Source organism: Sinohyriopsis cumingii, chromosome 5 (assembly GCF_028554795.1).
Source record: "Sinohyriopsis cumingii isolate HCF-2022 chromosome 5, ASM2855479v2, whole genome shotgun sequence".
NCBI lineage: Eukaryota > Metazoa > Mollusca > Bivalvia > Unionida > Unionidae > Sinohyriopsis > Sinohyriopsis cumingii.
Genome location: NC_142965.1, coordinates 32,551,133 through 32,573,529, shown reverse-complemented (window position 1 = coordinate 32,573,529; position 22,397 = coordinate 32,551,133). Strand labels below are relative to the sequence as shown.

The 22,397-nt window shown below is 34.3% G+C and overlaps 1 protein-coding gene across 2 annotated transcripts in view; it reads left to right on the top strand.

The window, feature by feature from the left end:
- The window catches only part of LOC149798897 (receptor for retinol uptake stra6-like), a 96,355-nt gene that overhangs the window by 1,793 nt on the left and 72,165 nt on the right, over nt 1–22,397 (top strand). Inside the window, exon 1 of one of the 2 annotated variants that reach the window (XM_089956993.1) lies at nt 11,145–11,338. The exons of the other annotated variant lie outside the window; for it this stretch is intronic. The gene's annotated coding sequence lies outside the window, so the exon portion shown is untranslated. Of the gene's footprint in view, nt 1–11,144; nt 11,339–22,397 lie in introns of those variants that run through there. 2 annotated transcript variants of the gene reach the window in all.

Below are 22,397 nucleotides of genomic sequence, written 5' to 3'. Positions count from 1 at the left end.
CATCGACCCACGAGAAGCTACTGGCAGGCTTTCCCACGTACCCACGCTAACCGAGCCTTGGACTCGAACCCACGCAGACAGAGGTGAGATGGCAGTGATCCGGAACGGTGAGCGCATTAGACCACTCGGCCACTCGGGGCCCAGTCGCAATTTGTCCATAAATGTTCAAAATGTGAACAATATCGACTTTGAATTGCTAAAAAAAATTTTTATCAAAAATAGTGAAACGAGACAATTTAAATGGAATAATATACGATACAAGTAATATTTTTATTAGTTCTGCTGAACCTATGTTTTCCGTAAAGGATTTGAGCGTGAAAGATCTACAAATTTTCGCAAGAAAAGAAGAAAAAAACTAACTATAAACCGTGGTTTGGCAATGAGGGTGTCCAAGTCAGAAATCATTACCACTTGAAAAAGAAAATTTACGAAAGTTTAAAAACTGCAGCGAGTAAAGCAAATATGCTAACAGCTGGTAGATAGTAAGAAAACTCTTGCATATTATTACTGTCGTTATAAAAACAATCACTGCAGAAGAAAATACTAATTCCTTAATCTGAAGTTACACACACACACACACACACACACACACACACACACACACATATATATATATATATATATATATATATATATATATATATATATATATATATATATATATATATCAGAAGCGGCGTTAGGAGTACGCAGGGTCTAGGGCCGACCATGACCGCGTGAGGCCAGAGTATCGGTATCTCGATTGGTATGCTACTGCAAACACTGATTATGTCTAGACCATAGACTAGATATAGACGGGACATCGCCCGCCTAGCCCAACGGCTCCTGCGCAACCCTGCGAAAATTTGAAAAACTGAGATCCAAGTTATCGGACAGCCGTTGCCCGCTAGTGGCGTGGAGAAAATGGCTGCATCTGTGCTGCCACCTGTTAATTGCGTTACGAAGTGGACTAAGTTGACTTCGCAACTTTGCGCGCATTAGGTGCGTCCTGTATTAGCGTTTCCAATTTACCGGAGAATATAGCTTGACAAACTCATAAGGACGACCTAGGCCTCAAGAGCGGGGCATGGGGCGGTCGCCCCACTTGCCACCCCTAAACGCCGTTCATGATATATATATATATATATATATATATATATATATATATATATATATATATATATATATATATATATATATATACAAAAAAACATGTTCAAAATATTCCATTGCAATAAATTATTTTCAGTATTTAAAGAAATAAACTTAGTGGACACAGATATTACGAACGAATAATCCACGAAACGGAGGAAGCGGAAGATATTGTCGATAATGTCTAAATGACCCAACTACAGCTGAAAATTTTTTAAAAATTGTTAGCAATTTAAAACATAATAGTTCAATTGATAATAGATTTATTGCATATATAAAAAGCTCAACAGCTGAAATGCTAAATGTGTTAAGTATAATCCTTATTTTTTATCTCTTCGTATCAGATGATTGGACGAAACGGCGGTATTGTACCAATTTATGCAAATAAAGGTGACAGGGTCAGTCAGCTGTTTTGGGAATTTATGCTGTTATACTAAATTTATGATTGACTAAATAAAATTCATTGACGGCAATAATTTAATATCTGATTGCCATGCTATACTGAGGAATGACTATTCCACAACAGGCAGAATATTTGTTCCATATTGACTGACTAAATTGTTTAGACATTGCAAACATCATTTTTCTTGGGTACTTTTATTTGATTTTAAAAATGCCTTTGATACTGTATGGAGAACTGGGTTATGGCACAATTTGTATCTGATAGGCATGAATGGAAACTGTTTGAACGTTATATATATATATATATATATATATATATATATATATATATATATATATATATATATATATATATATATATATATATGACATCCTATCATGTCTCTGTTTGAATAACGAATACTCTGTTTTTCTTCTCCTATGACAGAGGTGTAAGACAATGGGAAAAAAATGTTTTTCCATTAGTGTTCTCCTATTTCCTAAATGACCCAGATTCCGTTTTATTAGTTAATGGGTCGAAGTTGTAGTGTGCCCTTGAACATGTTGATTTTGTAAATATATTTGCTGTTTATTCTTTACGCTGACGACACTACGCTTGTCGCAAAAAAAAAATCATTCCGACAGGCAGCATACCATTGATATATTTAGTAGATGTTTCAAAAACTGGAAACTTACAAACAATACAGAGAAGAAAAAAAAACCATTGTATCTGGTATATTAAAGATCGAGCATACACATTTGAGATACGAAATACCTATATCGATGTTGTAGATGAACATAAATTACTATGACTTATATATTCTTCAAGAATGTAAAATTGTCCAGGAGCTGAATAATCTAGAATCTATAATAACGGTATCTATATACATAGCGTATATATAAATTACATTTGCCTAAATTATGGTCAGCTAAAATCAGACTATTATACCAATTTAAATTTATGCTTGTGAAATCTGGGGATCTGATATAGTTGAATCTTTATTCTGTTTTAATACTTTATAATGAATATCGAGAAATGTGCCCCACTATACATGGGGAACTTGGTTGATTTCCCTTAATTATTAAAATTAAATCTCGCATAATGAACTATTGATCCAGATTATTTAGTGGTTACAAAGAAACACGGTCTTTACGTATTTATTTTCTCTTATTCAATCATTCTTATGACAACTCTTACAACAATAAGCAAATATTAGAAGTAAAACCTGTGTTAGATGATACTGGGTTTAGTTGCGTACTAGTGAAACCAAAGTTTTGTGTCATTTAAATGTTTCAATGGTAAGAAAGACAGTGTAAGTGCGACAAAAAGATCAGTACAGACGTGCTAGGGCATCAATATGTCAACTAAAGATCTCAATTACAGATTATTTAAAACTAGTTCGGATTTAAAGAAGACCAATCTCTCATTGCCCAAAAATATATCTGAAAAATTTACTTAAACTTTGAACTGCAAATCATAGGTATACTGACGAAACTGGTAGATGGGTTAATGCAGCCTGGAAAGAAATATATTGTACACTGATTTGAACGAATAGATGATGAATGTCATCTTGTGTCGTGTTCTTATTTTCATGACGAAAGACCACAACTGATACCTCATTACTACATCTCCAATACTAACGTTTATAAATATATTGAATTAATGAATATAGATAACACACAATTTGTAAAAACATTTGCAGGATTTTAGATTGTGTTTTCCAAATTTTGTTAAGCATTATGTTATGATATTACACGCAGTATTCATGTTCATTTTTCTTACATAGCTAATATGTTGTAAATTGTATAGCGTGAGTACACTAAGATCTTGTCTTGTCCGGGTAAGAAAGTAATCACTGAGATTACAATGACAATGCTATACAACTCCAATTTGCTTATTTTATTATTTGCACCTGCCAAGTTTCTCGATAAGTTTTTGTTCGGACAACTTATGCCGCCTTATCAAACAGCTTTTCCATGGCACTTATTGCTCTTTCTAAAAACGTCTAAGCATTTGAAAAAAATATTTTGGCATATATATGGCTATCTAGAGAAGGATAATCTGCTATCTTGCTTGTGACTGCTTTTCTCCCATTTAGAAATATAACAAAATTTACTGGCTACGTTGGTTTGAAGAAAACATCCCAAATCATCCCACGTTTCTTAATTTATTAAAATGAATATTGTACAAAGTGACTCTGAATCATTATCAAAACGCAATATCTAATAGATTTTCAGTCAGGCGACTGACTATCAAGACTACTGCATTCAATTGACGTAAAGTACGAAGTGCTCCGTCTTGTCATACATGCACTGATAGAAAATTTGTAAGACCATTTATGTTGTCACAGAATAGATAATACATACATACATACATACATACATACATACATACATACATACATACATGCATGCATAGATACATACATACATACATGCAGACAGACAGACACACGTACGTACGTATATACATACATGCAGACAGAGAGACATGCAATTTATCGTTGTAACCAGAAATGACAAGCTACTGTTTTGCGATTTATCGAATATTTTTTGTTACCTAAATAAAACAAACTCAAAATATCTACATTAAGTCATGCAAATACAGTCATAATTGTTACGTGTTTATACTCATACAAAGTAAAAAGAAAAAACTGAAGACAACAAGCTTTGTAAAATTTAACAAATAATTCATATTCTTAGAAAAACAAGGTAAAAAATAGAAAAAAAGAACTTACTGTTTTACGAATCAAATCCAAAAATAATCCAAGAAATAAAAATAGAAGTCCTATTATTAAAAAGTTCTAAATGACTCTAAGTTCGAGTCCCGATGAAATCCGAAATGGAAGGCGATGACGTATGCTGTAATCAGCGTCGTACTGATGTGTCGACAGTTCTTTGTGGAATCACAAAAAATTATATTCCAGTGTTTTAATTCTGTTCAAATTTCGATAACTGTCCTTGTACAAGAATTAATTATGAGCACTACTATCTCCAGAGAAAACAAACTTGTAATCCAAATAAATTAAATTAAACAATATAATTAGCCCAAAACTGGTCACAACATAAAACACTTTTACTTCTCAAGTGTTAAGGCACTAATGACTATTCTTTCTCAAAGCATCAATAATAAATCTAGCTACAACACAAAACAGATGCCCAGATGAGGGTCAATCCTATGGAAAAACCTGATTAAAAAATGTTGTTTGTCACGTACTCTAATTATGGCCTCGAAGTCACTTTATGAATCTTACTCTGTGAAAGAATTAAAAAAATGGTTTACTACAAACTATTATTGGTTCTGAATCAAGGTCAAGAACTAGATCAGCATTAGATACAATGTTTCTATTTTTATTTGTTTACTTCGAAAAATGGGTCAGAACTGAATTCTCTTCCAGTAAATAAAGTTATATTACAATATCATGTAATGGAATAAAATAATTAAAGGTAACAAACAATTAAATTAAATCAAATATAAATTAAATCAAATTTACATAACATAATACTTTTAACAAATTAAGATATATTCAAAATATTTTATTTCTTTCTAATGGAGAGTAGTTCCCGAAGCTTCATCAAAATGTTTTCCGTGTACTCACGTTTATGCAACTTAAGAACACTACATAGTGCTAAATGAGACCTTAGAAGTAAGGATAAGCTTTTCTAAAAAATATATAATTATTAACTCGCATCCAGCTAAGAGTTAAAAAAGACAATGTAGGTGTTAAAACATCCTTGCCATTTAAAATCACAATGGCTGTTATTTTCTGTAAGCTGTATAGCCTCCGAACTGGAATTCCGTTGTTCTTCCCAATACAATACAACAATAAATAAAATATGGAAACACTACTGTTTTGTACACTTTCTGGATCCACTGATCTAACACAAATCATCTAACCTTTATAGAATTCCTATTTTCCTAGATATTTTCACAAAATGTCTTTCAAATTGGTTGGACTACTGAAAAGGATCCCCAAACGTTTGCCATATTTAGCAGTTTCATTTTTTGTACCGTCTGCTTCTAAGTACATTGATACACAACTGGCTGCTTGTTGTGCTGGGCAGTTAAGCATTAACATTGCTTTTGTACATTTAAACTAAGTTTCTCATACGTACAGATTTGCTGATATTTGTATTATTACCGGATTTGGTGGTTCTATTATTACTGATTGAATCTTGGTAATACAAATAATATCGGCCAGCAGATGTCAAAATCTTTTAATGCGAGAGAACGATTTATAATTGTAACATTCATTGGCATCGCAACACATGACTTTATATAAAGTTTTACAGAGATTTGAGTTTATATATTTATTATTTAAATCCATTACCCGATCATTCTACACTTAATGAACGAATCAATAGCTTTCATCCCAGCTAACTATATAGTAGGATTATAGGAGTGTTCTTCGTGAGTTTTGTAATGTTTCTTACAAATTCATTGCGTAAATTCTCAATATTAATATTTTCAAAAACTTCCGATTTCACGACCCGTAAAGCAGAATTGGCGATATTATAAGAGCAACGAGTTGTGTCCGGAAATTAATAGACCAATTTCACAATACGTGAAAATAGCGCTCTCGAGTTTTCTCGCAAAATCTCGCAATTCTATGACCAGGCACTCATTGCTGGGAGATTTACAAGCAGTCAAAATGCCAGAACATGATAAGTATATCGGTCATATCCTAGAGGATTTACAGTGTTTGACCATGAAACAATTGAAAGAAATCTTAAATATGAACAATGATAGTGTCATCGGTCAAAGAGACATGCAAGTATAGCATACCTACGCTCTAATTTGCAGGATAAAGGACACCTCACAGTTGTTGACATCAACCTTTCACAATCTGTTATGGCTCTACTAAATCGGTCAATGGACTGGTGATTTTTAAAAATATTATCAGAAATAAATTTCCATCAGATGTATAACTATTTAGTAGAAAAAACAAAAACAGTGATGAAAGGAATAGATTTTGGAAAAAGAAACTGCATTTGCATTTCTCGCTGAAAAGGCATGCTAATGTTTATGTATGTGAAAGGTGATTGCAACTGAAATGCCAACACTGTAGAATAATTAAGGATTGACTGGGTTTTTTCCCTAAAATTCACGGAAGTATTAACCGAAAACATGGTTTGTAAACTGTATCAACCGCTTCGATGTTTATACAAAGTTTGCATAGCGTTGTTTCGGTTCATATTTCGTTGAATTTAAAAAAACGAACAGCCAATCCTTATAATTAAATTCAACAGCATAAATATTTAAACGAACTCATAGTTTATAACATTCTTTTATTTAATCATATTTTGAATTTCCTTCATAAGGCGCAGTAATACAGAACAGTGAAGATTCGTGTTGTATATCTACAGCCAACTAGAGAAAAGCATTATTTCTTTTTTTAAACCACGCCCATAACAGTTAAAAACCAGGCCACCACATCAGTTAAAAATTCAAACTCCATATCTGCATGATAGGAATCATCGTCTTCAAAGACTGTTTCGTTGTGTTCAGGCAAAGCACGATTTTGTTCTTCATTTTCATCCCCTTTAAATGAATAAATAAACGTAGTCTACTTACATATCTTATCTACTTACGTACGTTCAAAAAATTGAGATATCTTTGCTAATGCGACAAATAAAATACACTTTAAATGAATAAATAAACATCGTCTACTTACATATCTTGATGTGAAGGCATGACGGTACAGTGCGAAATGGCATATTGCACAATGATTTGTAAAAGTGTAAATTGTGAATGGCGTCTATTGGACTATTCAAGTTACATATCTCTCTGTTTGATAGGGGCAAATCTTTTTGGCAAGATCAACATTATATTTCAAAACTTTAACAAATATAGTCCTTGGATAAAGACCATGATATGTTTTAATTCATTTCTAAATATATTATATTTTCACCAACTTTCAAATCACATGGATCATGACTTTGTACACATAAAATCATTATTTGGCTTTGGTATAGTTTACATTATCTTCCATAATTCAGAACACTTGCAAAATGGACTCACATTCTGCTAGTCTGTATCCTTACTCACGATGACATATTCGACTACATATATAAGGACCAGAGTCTGTATCCTTACTCACGATGACATATTCGACTACATATATAAGGACCAGAGTCTGTATCCTTACTCACGATAACATATTCGACTACATATATAAGGACCAGAGTCTGTATCCTTACACACGATGACATATTCGACTACATATATAAGGACCAGAGTCTGTATCCTTACTCACGATAACATATTCGACTACATATATAAGGACCAGAGTCTGTATCCTTACTCACGATAACATATTCGACTACATATATAAGGACCAGAGTCTGTATCCTTACTCACGATAACATATTCGACTACATATATAAGGACCAGAGTCTGTATCCTTACTCACGATGACATATTCCACTACAGATATAAGGACCAGAGTCTGTATCCTTACTCACGATAACATATTCGACTACAGATATAAGGACCAGAGTCTGTATCCTTACTCACGATGACATATTCGACTACAGATATAAGGACCAGAGTCTGTATCCTTACTCACGAAAACATATTCGACTACAGATATAAGGACCAGAGTCTGTATCCTTACTCACGATGACATATTCGACTACATATATAAGGACCAGAGTCTGTATCCTTACTCACGAAAACATATTCGACTACAGATATAAGGACCAGAGTCTGTATCCTTACTCACGATGACATATTCGACTACATATATAAGGACCAGAGTCTGTATCCTTACTCACGATAACATATTCGACTACAGATATAAGGACCAGAGTCTGTATCCTTACTCACGATAACATATTCGACTACAGATATAAGGACCAGAGTCTGTATCTTTACTCACGATGACATATTCGACTACATATATAAGGACCAGAGTCTGTATCCTTACTCACGATGACATATTCGACTACAGATATAAGGACCAGAGTCTGTATCCTTACTCACGATGACATATTCGACTACAGATATAAGGACCAGTCTGTATCCTTACTCACGAAAACATATTCGACTACAGATATAAGGACCAGAGTCTGTATCCTTACTCACGATGACATATTCGACTACAGATATAAGGACCAGAGTCTGTATCCTAACCAACGATGACAGAATCGTCTACATATTAAACAACGATAGAATCGATTATATATAAGAGGAACAGAGTCCGTATCCTTACCCACGATGACAGAATAGTCTTGTATTCGACGCTTGGAAATAAAGGGTTGCTAATATACCAAAGACCTGCCTGACGGGCCTCCTCACTCCCTCATATACACATATACGCACAAGGAAGAAGCATAAAATAGCTTTTTTATTTTTTTTAAATATGGACATTGAGTTGTTAAGGTCAGCAAGTCACCTTGAACGAAGGCTTTTTGACCAAAGTTTCAACCTAATTGTGTTTTACGTCGGTATTGGATTTCCACACAATTGTAAATACTGGGTTGTTTGACATGGACATTTTGAATATGTTTAAGCCGAGATGTGTCAGGCTTTATTTATAAGCCGGTAAGGAGGACAAACATTTTCAGTCAATAAATCAATCAACTAGTGAAACAACGACGAAACTACAACATACAAACAATTAACTAATTAGCAACTTTCATTCATTCATTCATTCATTCATTCATTCAAACCCTTAACCAGCCATCCTGAATAATTTATCTATCTATCAGGCATAAATTCGTTAATCATCTCCCCCATATATTAATCTGTGTAAAATATCTAGTATTTTTGTCATTTTGAAAACCACTCCCCAGTTTAAGCGGCGTCCTCCGTTCTCAAAGTAACTAACAAAAGGACAGGTCATCAAAGTTGGGAAGATTTGTCCCTTTAACATTTTGATTGCTAGATCAATTGGTTGCAGCAAAACCGAATTTGTCGAATGTTTGATGGAACACAAATCAGTTTTGTTCGATAGTCCAACTCGACATATCGTGTGGTGTTACAACTCCGACTCCCATTCCAAATATATAATTGCAATCTAACAATTCAATGGAGAAAACAATTAAATCGATTACACTCTACAATACAAAGTGACTGGCTGTCCATTTATATACATTTAAAGCCCCAGTGCCGCCGCTACGTGCGATGAAGTTTTATGTGCCAAATCATTTGAATAATATTGAATCCTGAGAGATACTGGTCCTAAAAATCGTTCTGTCCCATTACAACCAGAGAATATCGACCTTTCATCACAATATGAACAATGTAATTTCTCGAACTGAGAAGACCTCTCATTTTTCAGATGTGTATGAATTAATCCGATGTTGATAGGCGACATCCGTGGATAAACAGATTTCATTCGAAAGCTGGAACACAATATTTGATTACGTCACCGTTGTAAACCGAAAAAGCTAACATCACGCTATGTCGGATTCAGCACAAGTTCGACCTTCAAGGCATCCCTGCTTCCCAGCTAATCACTAATACTCACTCGAGTCTTATTTTTATTTAATGCACGCTTTTTCTTCTCATGTCCGCTTTAAAATAAAGCTGGCCTGTCTTTCTTCATTCCCTCTCGAATCAATTTGCGCGCAAGTCATTAACGGGATTTGTCAATTCTATATATAATTTACAATTTTTCTGAGCATTACAGATTCTCCTAGGTTGCTTAATGGATTCAAAGATTTGTATGCTTTTATTTTTACCTCACTTTAAGAAGATATTCGTTTCTGAAAGCAGAAAATGCAGATACAATATTCTTTCCTGCACAAAAACAACAACAAACAAACGAAATAAAACAATTCAAACTAGGACGTTATACCATCATCCACCTTAATCGTAACTGTAGAAAACCGTATTAAAGCCAAATTTACAGAGCCTTCTGTATCGATTTTACTCTGCACGGAGATAGAAAATAACCAAAGAATACACGTATACAGATTCATTACTAATTTTGAAAATATTAAATAATCGATGTATGACAGAATCTCTTATAATGTTAGCGCTGCATATATATATATATATATATATATATATATATATATATATATATATATATATATATATATATATATATATATATATATAGTCTTCAGTATGAATGAGAAACTGAAAAGCTACTCAAAAGAATCAACTTCCATAGATCTAATTGGATGACAAAGAAGCTGTACAGTTGAAATAAACTAGTTGAAACATAATAAAGTTAAAATGTTTAATTCCTGTAGAAATAGCCATGTAAAGTTTTCAAACATAACCGTTTTTCTGTTTTATTTGTTTGTCTTGTCTATGTTTTGTATTCGCCTTTAAAAAAGACCCATTAAAGAGTCGAAAGCGCTTATGCTAATTAGATGCTAGTTTCGCACTGTTCGTTGTCAGTTATCTGAATCAATCCCTGACACACGTGATCCCTTGCTGGATCCAGTGCACTTGAAAGGATTGTTATTGGCCATATGACTTGTATTCTTTATATATATATATATATATATATATATATATATATATATATATATATATATATATATATATATATATATATATATATATATATATATATATCCGCTCTTGATTATTCATAGATTCAGCCTATTCTTCCACTGACGTCACAAATTGTAAGGGAGATCATTGCTGCTTACTCAAAGTGCGACTTGTTTTATGGTAGATAATTATCAGACATAATGGAATAATATCACCCTACGCACATTGACACTATATCAGGTCAACTCTTACAGTCGATAAGTGGTATCGTGCAAAATGGTGGATTCCACACGAAGTCATACATGATTGTACGCGAAGACCAGCAAGGCACACCTTGAACGAGGATTTTGAGTTTCAAAGCACTGCAAGGTAGGCATTTTAACTTTAGTCGCAAAATAGATGCGTTTTCCTCTGGAAATGGGTCTCTAGGTTGTTTGGTACTTAGCGACTTAGGGTACTGTGAATATGTTTAAACAGACTAAGATGTGGCAGACTGGATTTATAAGCTAGTAAGGACAACAAACTTCAGGTCAATAAACCAGTCAACTATCTAATTAAACAAGGACAAACTACAACAGTCAGTTAACTAATCAATCAACATTCATTCATTCATTCATTCATTCATTCATTCATTCTGCCCCCTAACCATTAAAACTTGAATAATTATATATATATATATATATATATATATATATATATATATATATATATATATATATATATATATATATATATATATATATATATATATATATATATATATATATATATATATATATATATATATATTCATATATATATATATATGTGTGTGTGTGTGTGTGTGTGTGTGTAAAGACGATGATTGAATGCAAAATAAGGAAATATATAAAGGAACGCAAACGTGTAAGAAACACCTCAACATCCTATGTCACTCAAAGCATACACAGCAAATTCTCACAATGCTAGCCACAAGTGCGAAAAATATATGCTTGAACGTAGTCCTTGAAATGCAATGGATATTTTTCAATAAAAGGTTTTTAAAAAACTCTTGTAAATTTACAAGTATACCAGTGGCATGCATATATATATATATATATATATATATATATATATATATATATATATATATATATATATATATATATATATATTTGTTATTTATAAATTAATATTGGTTGCCTTGTTTATATTTCTGTTTAAAATGATAGTCTTTCCCGATTTGTTTCAGTAGAATATGCAGTTAACCAAGGTGCTGATCATGTTACATGTAATGGACATGATGTAGGTACTAGAAAACCTGGTCCTATTTTCAACAAAACATCTCAAATGTTATTCTTCCAGCCTAGATTTTTGAATATATTTCTCATTTTGTTGGTAACTATGAAATTTTCGTTAAATATTGAGCAAGCTTCAATTGAATTATACTCCATTGTTACCCAAAAATATTTTCTTGCTTTATCTATGAGGAATATTTTGGATTTCCTGAAATCTGAGGGATTTCTCAACTCCCGTGTTTGGAATGAAAAAACTCCCATGTGTACAGATCTGAAATTCAAGAGGTTTTTCATCCTTACTGCCAATACACCTTCGATCTATAATAGCAAAATTGCCAAGTTATAACAAGCAAGATAATGTAAAATTTCGAATGTAGGAAAGAAAGACAGGTAAATTATATGAAACAGGGACCTTGTTTGCAACGTCGAATGCATGGCCTCAGTCACTCAATGGAACTCTTGTAAGGACATAGCCAATTTCGGAAATAAAGAATTAAACATTTCTACGAATGAGTCTGGCATGTATTTGATAACTGGAATCCACATATTTATCTCTTCGTTTAGCCGTACCAATTAACTGTCAGTGACAACGCCATTGATAGCAAGGTATTGGTCATATCAAGATCTATCAAAATATTGTCTTAATGACTTTCAATAATGTAATGGCTAAAATTTCCATATTGGATATTTAGATTGAACAAATAAATTTTGATAAAATTGCATTTTTATTTTGATTCTTAAATGTAAGAAAATCTGGCTATTTCTTTAGTTATTATGGGCCGAAACGTCCAGAACAGTACATAAGAAATATTAATCCACGAAATATTAAATACGGAGAGAGAGAGAGAGAGAGAGAGAGAGAGAGAGAGAGAGAGTAAAAAAATGTGCTGCATTATTAGTGTATCATTCTTTCAGGGTTTGGAAAGTGCTATTATTTGACCCGGTTTTTAAAGACGAGAAGGCTAAATCTATAATTACCGCACCCATATTCTTTCCGCATCGTTGCCTGTGAATACAAAGCTCAGAACAGGTGAGAATCTTGGCTTGGATATTAGCCTATTTCCACACTGTAGGCGTCACAATTTGTTGTTCTAGGGTTTAACGCCATTTTTCAGCACAAAATAGGCTATACATGGCGGCCAATATAACGGTGAGCGCTTTAGACCACTCGGGGCCCAGTCACAATTTGTCCATAAATCTTCAAAATGTGAACAATATCGACTTTGAATTGCTAATTATTTTTTTATTTCAAAAATAGTATAACAAGACGATTTAAAGGAATCATATACGATACAAGTAATATTTGTATTAGTTCTGCTGAACCTATTGTTTTCCATAAAGGATTTGAGCGTGAAAGATCTACAAATTTTCGCAAGAAAGAAAAAAAAAACTAACTCTAAACCGTGGTTTGGCAATGAGGGTGTCAAAGTCAGAAATCATTACCACTTAAAAAGGTAAATTAACGAAAGTATAAAAAGTGCAGCCAGTAAAGCAAATATGCCAACAGCTGGTAGACAGTAAGAAACACGGTCTTATCGTATTTATTTTCTCTTATGACAACTCCTATAACAATAAGCAAATATTAGAAGTTAAACATGTATTAGATGATCCTGGGTTTAGCTGCGCATTAGTGAAACCAAAGTTTTGTGTCATTTAAATGTTTCAATGGTAAGAAAGTGCGACAAAAAAAAAGTACAGACAAGCTAGGGCATCAATATGTCAACTAAAGATCTTAATTACAGATTATTTAAAACTAGTTCAGATTTAAAGAAGACCATTCTCGCATTGCCCAAAAATATATCTGAAAAATGTCCTTAAACTTTGAACTGCAAATCATAGGTTTCGTGATGAAACTGGTAGATGGGTTAATGCAGCCTGTACAGAAATATATTGTACACTGATTTGAACGAATAGATGATGAATGTCATCTTGTGTCGTGTTCTTATTTTCATGACGAAAGACCACAAATGATACCTCATTACTACATCTCCAATACTAACGTTTGTAAATATATTGAATTAATGAATATAGATAACACACAATTTGTAAAAACATTGGTAGGTTTCTAGATTGTGTTTTCCGAATTTTGTTTAGCATTATGTTATGATATCACACGCAGTATTCATGTTCATTTTTCTTACATACCTCATATGTTGTAAATTGTATAGCGTGAGTACACTAAGATCTTGTCTTGTCCGGGTAAGAAAGTAATCACTGAGATTACAATGACAATGCTATACAACTCCAATTTGTTCATTTTGTTATTTGCACCTGCCAAGTATCTCGATGATTTTTTGTTCAGACAACTTATGCCGCCATAACAAACAGCTTTTCCATGGCACTTATTGCTCTTTATAAAAACGTCTAAGCGTTTGAAAAAAATATTTTGGATATATATGGCTATCTAGAGAAGGATAATCTGCTATCTTGCTTGTGACTGCTTTTATCCCATTTAGAAATATAACAACATTTACTGGTTACGTTGGTTTGAAAAAAACATCCCAAAACATCCCACGTGTCTTGATTTTAAAAATGAATATTGTACTAAGTGACCCTGAATCATTATCAAAACGCAATATCTAATAGATTTTCAGCCAGGCGACTGAATATCAAGACTACTGTATCCAATTGACGTAAAGTAAGAAGCTCTCATTCTTGTCATACATGCTTGTATGTGCACAGTATGGAAACATGAAACAAATCGTTTTAATAACAAAGGTATACACATATTCTAAACACATACTGATAGAAAATTTGCATGACCATTTATGTTGTCACAGAATAGGTAATACATACATACATACATACATACATACATACATACATACATGCAGATAGACAGACATACAGACAGACACACGTACGTACGTATATACATGCAGACAGAGAGACATGCAATTTATCGTTATAACCAGAAATGACAAGCTACTGTTTTGCGATTCATCGAATATTTTTTGTTACCTAAATAAAAGAAACCCAAAATATCTACATTAAGTCATGTAAATACAATCATAATTGTTACGTGTTTATGCTCTTACAAAAGTAAACAGAAAAAGGTGAAAACAACAAGCTTTGTAAAATTTAACAGATAATTTATTTTCTTAGAAAAACAAGGTAAAACGGAATGAAAGAACTTACCGTTTTACGAATCAAATCCAAAAATAATCCAAGAATTAAAAATTGAAGTCCTATTATTAAAAAGTTCTAAATGAATCTGAGTATGAGTCCCGATGAAATCCAAATCGGAAGGCGATGACGTATGCTGTGGTCAGTGTGGTACTGATGTGTCAAAAGTTCTTTATGGAATCACAAAAAATAATATTTCAGTCTTTGAATTCTGTGTAAATTTCGATAACTGTCCTTGTACAGGAATTAATTATGATCAGTAGTACTTCCAGGGAAAACAGACTTGTAATCCAACTAAATTAAATTAAATAAAATAAAATAATTAGCCCAACACTGGTCATAACATAAAACACTTTAACTTCTCACTAATGACTATTCTTTCTCAAAGCATCAATAATAAATCTAGCTACAACGCAAAACAGATGCTCGGATGTGGATCAATCCTCTAGAAAAACCTAATTGAAAAATGTTATTTGTCACGTACTCTAATTATGGCCTTGAATCTACTTTATGAATCTTACTCTGTGAAAGAATTAAAAAAATGGTTTACTACAAACTATCACTGATTCTGAATCAAGGTCAAGAACTAGGTCAGCATTAGATACAATGTTTCTATTTTTATTTGTTTACTTCGAAAAATGAGTCAGAACTGAACTCTCTTCCAGTAAATAAAGTTATATTACAATATCATGTAATGGAATAAAATAATTAAAGCTAACAAACAATTAAATTAAACCAAATATAAATTAAATCAAATTTACATAACATAATACTTTTAACAAATTAAGATATATTCAAAATATTTTAATTCTTTCTAATGGAGAGTAGTTCCCGAAGCTTCATCAAAATGTTTTCCGTGTACTCACGTTTATACAACTTAAGAACACTACATATTCTAGTACTAAATGAGACCTTAGAAGTAATGATAAGCTTTTCTAAAAAAGGTATAATTTTACTCGCATCCAGCTAAGAGTTAAAAAGAGATAATGTAGGTGTTAAAATATCCTTGCCATTTAAAATCACCATGGCTGTTCTTTTCTGTAAGCTGTATAGCCTCCGAACTTAAGTGGAATTCCGTTGTTCTTCCCAATACAATACAACAATAAATAAAATATGGAAACACTACTGTTTTGTACACTTTCTGGATCCACTGATCTAACACAAATCATCTAACCTTTATAGAATTCCTATTTCCCTAGATACTTTCACAAAATGTCTTTCAAACTGGTTGGACTACTGAAAAGGATTACCAAACGTTTGCCATATTTAGCAGTTTCATTTTTTGTACCGTCTGCTTCTAAGTACATTGATATACAACTGGCTGATTACTGTACTGGGCAGTTAAGCATTAGCATCGTTTTTGTACATTTAAACTAAGTTTCTCATACGTACAGATTTGCTGATATTTGTATTATTATCGGATTTGGTGGTTCTATTATTACTGATTGAATCTTGGTAATACAAATAATATCGGCCAGCAGATGTCAAAATCTTTTAATGCGAGAGAACGATTTATAATTGTAACATTCATTGGCATCGCAACACATGACTTTATATAAAGTTTTACAGAGATATGAGTTTATAAATTTATTATTTAAATCCATTACCCGATCATTCTACACCTAATAAATGAATCAATACCTTTCATCCCAGCTAACTATATAGTAGGATTATAGGAGTGTTCTTCGTGAATTTTGTAATGTTTCTTACAAATTCATTGAGCAAATTCTTAATATTAGTATTTTCAAAAACTTCAGGTTTCACACCCGTAAAGCAGAATTGGCGATGTTATAAGAGCAACGAGTTGTGTCTGTAAATTAATAGACCAATTTCACAATACGTGAAAATAACGCTCTCGAGTTTCTCGCAAAATCTCGCAATTCTATGACCAGGCACTCATTGCTGGGAGATTTACAAGCAGTCAAAATGCCAGAACATGAGAAGTATATCGGTCATATCCTAGATGATTTACAGTGTTTAACCATGAAACAATTAAACGTAATCTTAAATATGAACAATGATAGTCTCATCGGACAAAGGGACATGCAAGTATAGCATACCTACGCTCTAATTTGCAGGATAAAGGACGCCTCACAATTGTTGACATCAACCTTTCACAATCTAGTATGGCTCTACGAAAACGGTCAATAGACTGGTGATTTTTAAAAATATTATCATTCTCGTTTAGGAGTCAACGCCTTTTTAATATCTTTTGTTGTCACAATAATTTGAAACCAAGCACGTTAGATACGGCAGTCTTGTAGATGCCTATTTCTGGTATGGCAATATACATGCCGCAGTATTCATTTGTATACTGGTAAGATCAGTGCCGTCTTAAGGCATGGGCACACTGGGCAGCTGCCCAGTGTCTCACGCTTCTAGGGGCATCATGCTGCCCATATTGTTAATGAATATTGAAAGATGTTTTGGCAATTTAATTTGCTTTAAAACTGCAGTGGGAGGTACGTTTCCCAATTTTAAAAGATAGTGACATCTAGCGGAATTCCTGTGGGTGGGTAGGGCAGGTAGGGGGCCCCAGTGCATTGCTTTGCCCAGAGCCTCCAGTGTTGTTAAGACGGCCCTGGGTAAGATTTATTTATAGCAAAACATGTCGGATCCAAAGAGTCTGTATAAAGTCAATTTTCTAAGTATTAACTTAGTGTAGCAGTATACAAAGCGAGACTTAACTGCCGTTGCTGTCTTTAATTTTCCGTAGGTATATGTAATTAAAACCTTACGTATTTAGATCATATTTATTATAATAAATACTCCCTCTTAAAAAAAAATGTACCTCTCGTCTTAAGCTATCGAGCCAAAATTTTACCAATGGCATACACCTCCCAAAACTTCCAAGTTTAAGTGTCCTGACGATTCATTCAGTCAGATATTCAAATTCATTAAGAAAAATATACCAAAATACTATACACGGAACTAGTAGCGTACTAACAGGGCAACCATGAACCAGAGGGCTTGGGGTGCCAACAGAGCTGATAAAAATTAATTTTGCAGGAAAACTGTTGGCGGGACATCGTCGTCACCCCGGGGCGCCATTTACCCTTAGTACGGCACTGCACGGAGTAAATAAGTAATTACACTTCTTTGAAACGGCTGATCCCTTTTGCCAAACACTGATAAGCGAAGCACGTTGACCCGCCACTAATCTTTCCTAACATGAGGACTTTGTCAATAAAAAGAAGTGTTTGTTTTATTGAATACACTACATGTGGTTTTCATTTTATCATTATGTGTTCTCTTTACACACTGATAGGACCATAGCAAAATGAATCCATTAAATCATTGACAGTTCGCATTTCGCACAATAAATATTATTACACACTAATAGGATCATAGCAAAATAAATCCATTAAATCATTAACAGTTCGCATTTCGCATAATAAATACTATTTTGGTTAAAAATACTTTTGGTAAATCTAAACTTGTTTATCTGTGATAATTTTTTTAATCCATTTTGTTATTTCAACTTTAGCGCAAAGTAAATGGCATTAAACCATACGCGATTTATTGTCTTATTTTGACCACTCCGGTGGCCTAGTGGTTAGAACGTCCGTCTCGGAAGCGAGAGGTCGTGGGTTCGATCCCCGGCCGAGTCATACCAAAGACTTACAAAAATGGTACTAACAGATGCCTCGCTTGGCATGCAGCATTAAGAGGTTTGTGTTAGGACTGGTCGGCCTGGTCTCAGGATAATGTGACTGGTTGGGACATGATCGTACATGTCTGCGGCATGATGCCCTAGTGATAGACATCACTATAAACTGCCACACTGCAGACATCGTAGCGATATGACTGAAAAATTGTTAAAACTACGTTATAAATCCTAATCACACACACACATTGTTTTATTTTGTATTTATCGTCCAGTCGAGTTAAGCAGTTCCACGCCTGTAACACACCAAGGGTCTAAATATTGTCTATCTCAATTCTGTTTTGAGGAATAAGGGCACTGGTCATTGCTTCGGTCAATCGTATTCGATAGGTGAAAGACTCTTCCATTTCTGTACTGCTGTACTTTGCTTTGAAGAATCAGATGAATGCTTTAAAATCACCAACAACTTTATTAACGTATTGCAATTATAACGTATTGCATTATTCAACGCTCAATCAGTAGGACCACTGGAAAAGCGCACAGAAATAGTTAATTTTATCGACGATCAGAATATCGACGTCTTTTTCCTGACAGAAACATAGCTAAAAACATCATGCGATGAGCCCAAGTGCGCTGATTTAACACCCACCGGTTACTTCATCAAGTCGTTCCCCCGCCACTCTCGCGGAGGTGGAATTGCTGTCATCACAAAGAACTCCATGATCAAACGTCTTAACCACACCACAACTTTCAATTTCTACCACACATCGTTTGAACTAGTCCAAGCCACACTCACACTGGAACAAAGGTCAGTCCATTTTTTCTGCCTCTACCGCCCTCCTCCTCGTAGAAAAAACAAGCTGACTGAATCTCTCTTTTTGGAGCAGTTACTGAACTCCTGGAGTATGGAAATTCGATAGGTGGCAACCTGATTATTCTTGGAGATTTTAACTTTCACTTTGATATTCCCGAAAACCCAAACACATAAAAACTCCTAGATTCCATTACTGTTTTCAACCTCAAACAGTCAGTTAACCAACCCACCCATAAACATGGTCACATTTTAGACTGGATTCTTCATAGACCTAATGTTAATATTCTACGGTCCTCCTTGATATCCCACGAACTTGCATCAAATCACCTCTGCATTGTATGCCATCTTGACGTATCAGGCCCTAACCCACCACCTTTATTTGCTACTAAGAGAAACCTCCGTATGATAAATAGAACCAAACTAATGCATGACATCCAAACAAACTTAACAACTTGCTTACCTCCTACAGCAGAAGAAATCGATAACTGCCTGCGTTCATTGCTTGACAAACATGCCCCAGCAACCAAGCGCAGAGTATCAATTCAAAAGTGTTCTCCATAGTATAGCAGTGTTAGGGATCAACTTCGCACTGCTAAAAGGGACCGCCGTAAAGCGGAGAGGCTTTGGCTTTCCACCAGACTCGCTGTTCATAAGCAAATCTAAGAAGCCGCTAAGAAGAACGCCACAAATATAGTCCATGCAGCGAAATCAGCCCACTACACTACTAAGATCATGGACAGTTACAGCTGAAAAGAGCTCTTCGAGATTACTAATAAGCTAATGTCAAGGAACAAATTGACACCACTTCCAACTACCTTCTCTCCAGTCGACCTTCCGGACCTATTTGCAAATTTCTTCCGTGACAAAGTACAAACCATTAGAGATAAGCTTGACAACACAATTTCAATTGACTAGTCGTCACCATACAGTTGGGACAGAGAATTTCAGCGGCAACCATTAGCAACATTTTAACCTGTCTCTATGGATTTAGTACGTACAATCGAGATGAAGAGTGCACCAAAGTCATGTGGACTTGATCCAATTCCAACATCACTGCTGCTTGAGTGCTTAGATCCAGTATTGCCTTCACTAACTGATGTCAATAATACCTCTCTCTCATCCGGTGAATTCCCATCATTTTTTAAAACTGCCACTGTTAAGCCTCTGCTGAAGAAACCAACACTAGACCATAACGATTTGAAGAACTAAAGTCCAGTTTCTAATCTCCCATTCATATAAAAATCTTAGAAAAAGTTGTTCTATCCCAATTTGTATCTCACCTGAATTCAAACAGTCTTTTTAGCAATGTACAATCTGCATATCGCCCTTGCCACAATACTGAAACCACTCTTCTAAAAGTAGTTAATGACATTCTCTCTGCTTTGGATAGCGGAAAGATTACAGTCCTTACCCTCCTTGATTTGTCTGCAGCATTTGACACAATAGACCATGATATATTACTTCACAATCTCCAGCATGTATTCGGCATTCATGATACAGCCTTACTGTGGTTCAAGTCCTATTTGGTCAATAGGACACACATTGTGTCTGCAAATAGAATACACTCCAGCCCAGTTAATATATGTTGTGGTGTTCCGCATGGGTGTGTTCTTGGACCTGTTATCTTCATTCTATACACTCAGCCGCTCGCAAGTGTCATAGATCATCATCCAGTGTCTCACCAGTTGTACGCTGATGACAATCAAATATACAAATCTAGCCACCCAACTGAAGTTGATGCTACCATCCAAGGTGTAGAGAGGTGCATTTCTGATGTGAAACCATGGATGACACGTAACAAGCTGAAGATGAATGATGATAAAACTGAGGCCATTCTGATCACAACACAAAGACTTTCTCATTCACATCCTTTACATCAAACAATAAGTATCAGCAACACCAACATTAAATTCACGCAGTCAGTACGAAACGTAGGTGTTACTCTGGACAGTACTCTCACATTGCACCAACATGTCATGAACATATGCAAGGCTGCATATCTTGAGCTGAGAGGCATCAGCTCCATTCGCAAATATCTTTCACTTGATGCCACTAAAACACTTGTGTGTTCATTAGTACTTTCAAGACTGGACTATTGTAACTCAGTTCTGTCTGGTTCATCTCAATATCTACTCCAGAAACTTCAAAAAGTTCAAAACACAGCTGCTCGGATCATCCTTAGAGTACCATGATCAGAGCACACCTCCCCGCTGCTCTGTACCCTACACTGGCTATCCATTCGATCCAGAATCAAACACAAAATTTGTTCTCTGTGCTGCATTTCACTAACGGACTCCAGCCTAACATACCTATCTGACCTCACCCATGTGTACACACCAGCAAGATACCTACACTCCTCTTCTGACAATCATGTACACATTATTCCCACTAATGAAAACAAAGTCACATGGACAACGTTCTTTTGCATACCAGGGCCCAGCAACGTGGAACGAATTGCCAACTGAACTTAGACACAAAGACAAATTCCATTCAAGAGTGCTCTTAAAACTCACCTATTTCGACTGCAAGAACAAACTTAAAGACCTAATAATGTTTCCTACCTTAAATATTTTCAGCATGTTTTATGTTTTCTAATTTCATGGTGTTTGTTTTTTGTAATCATAT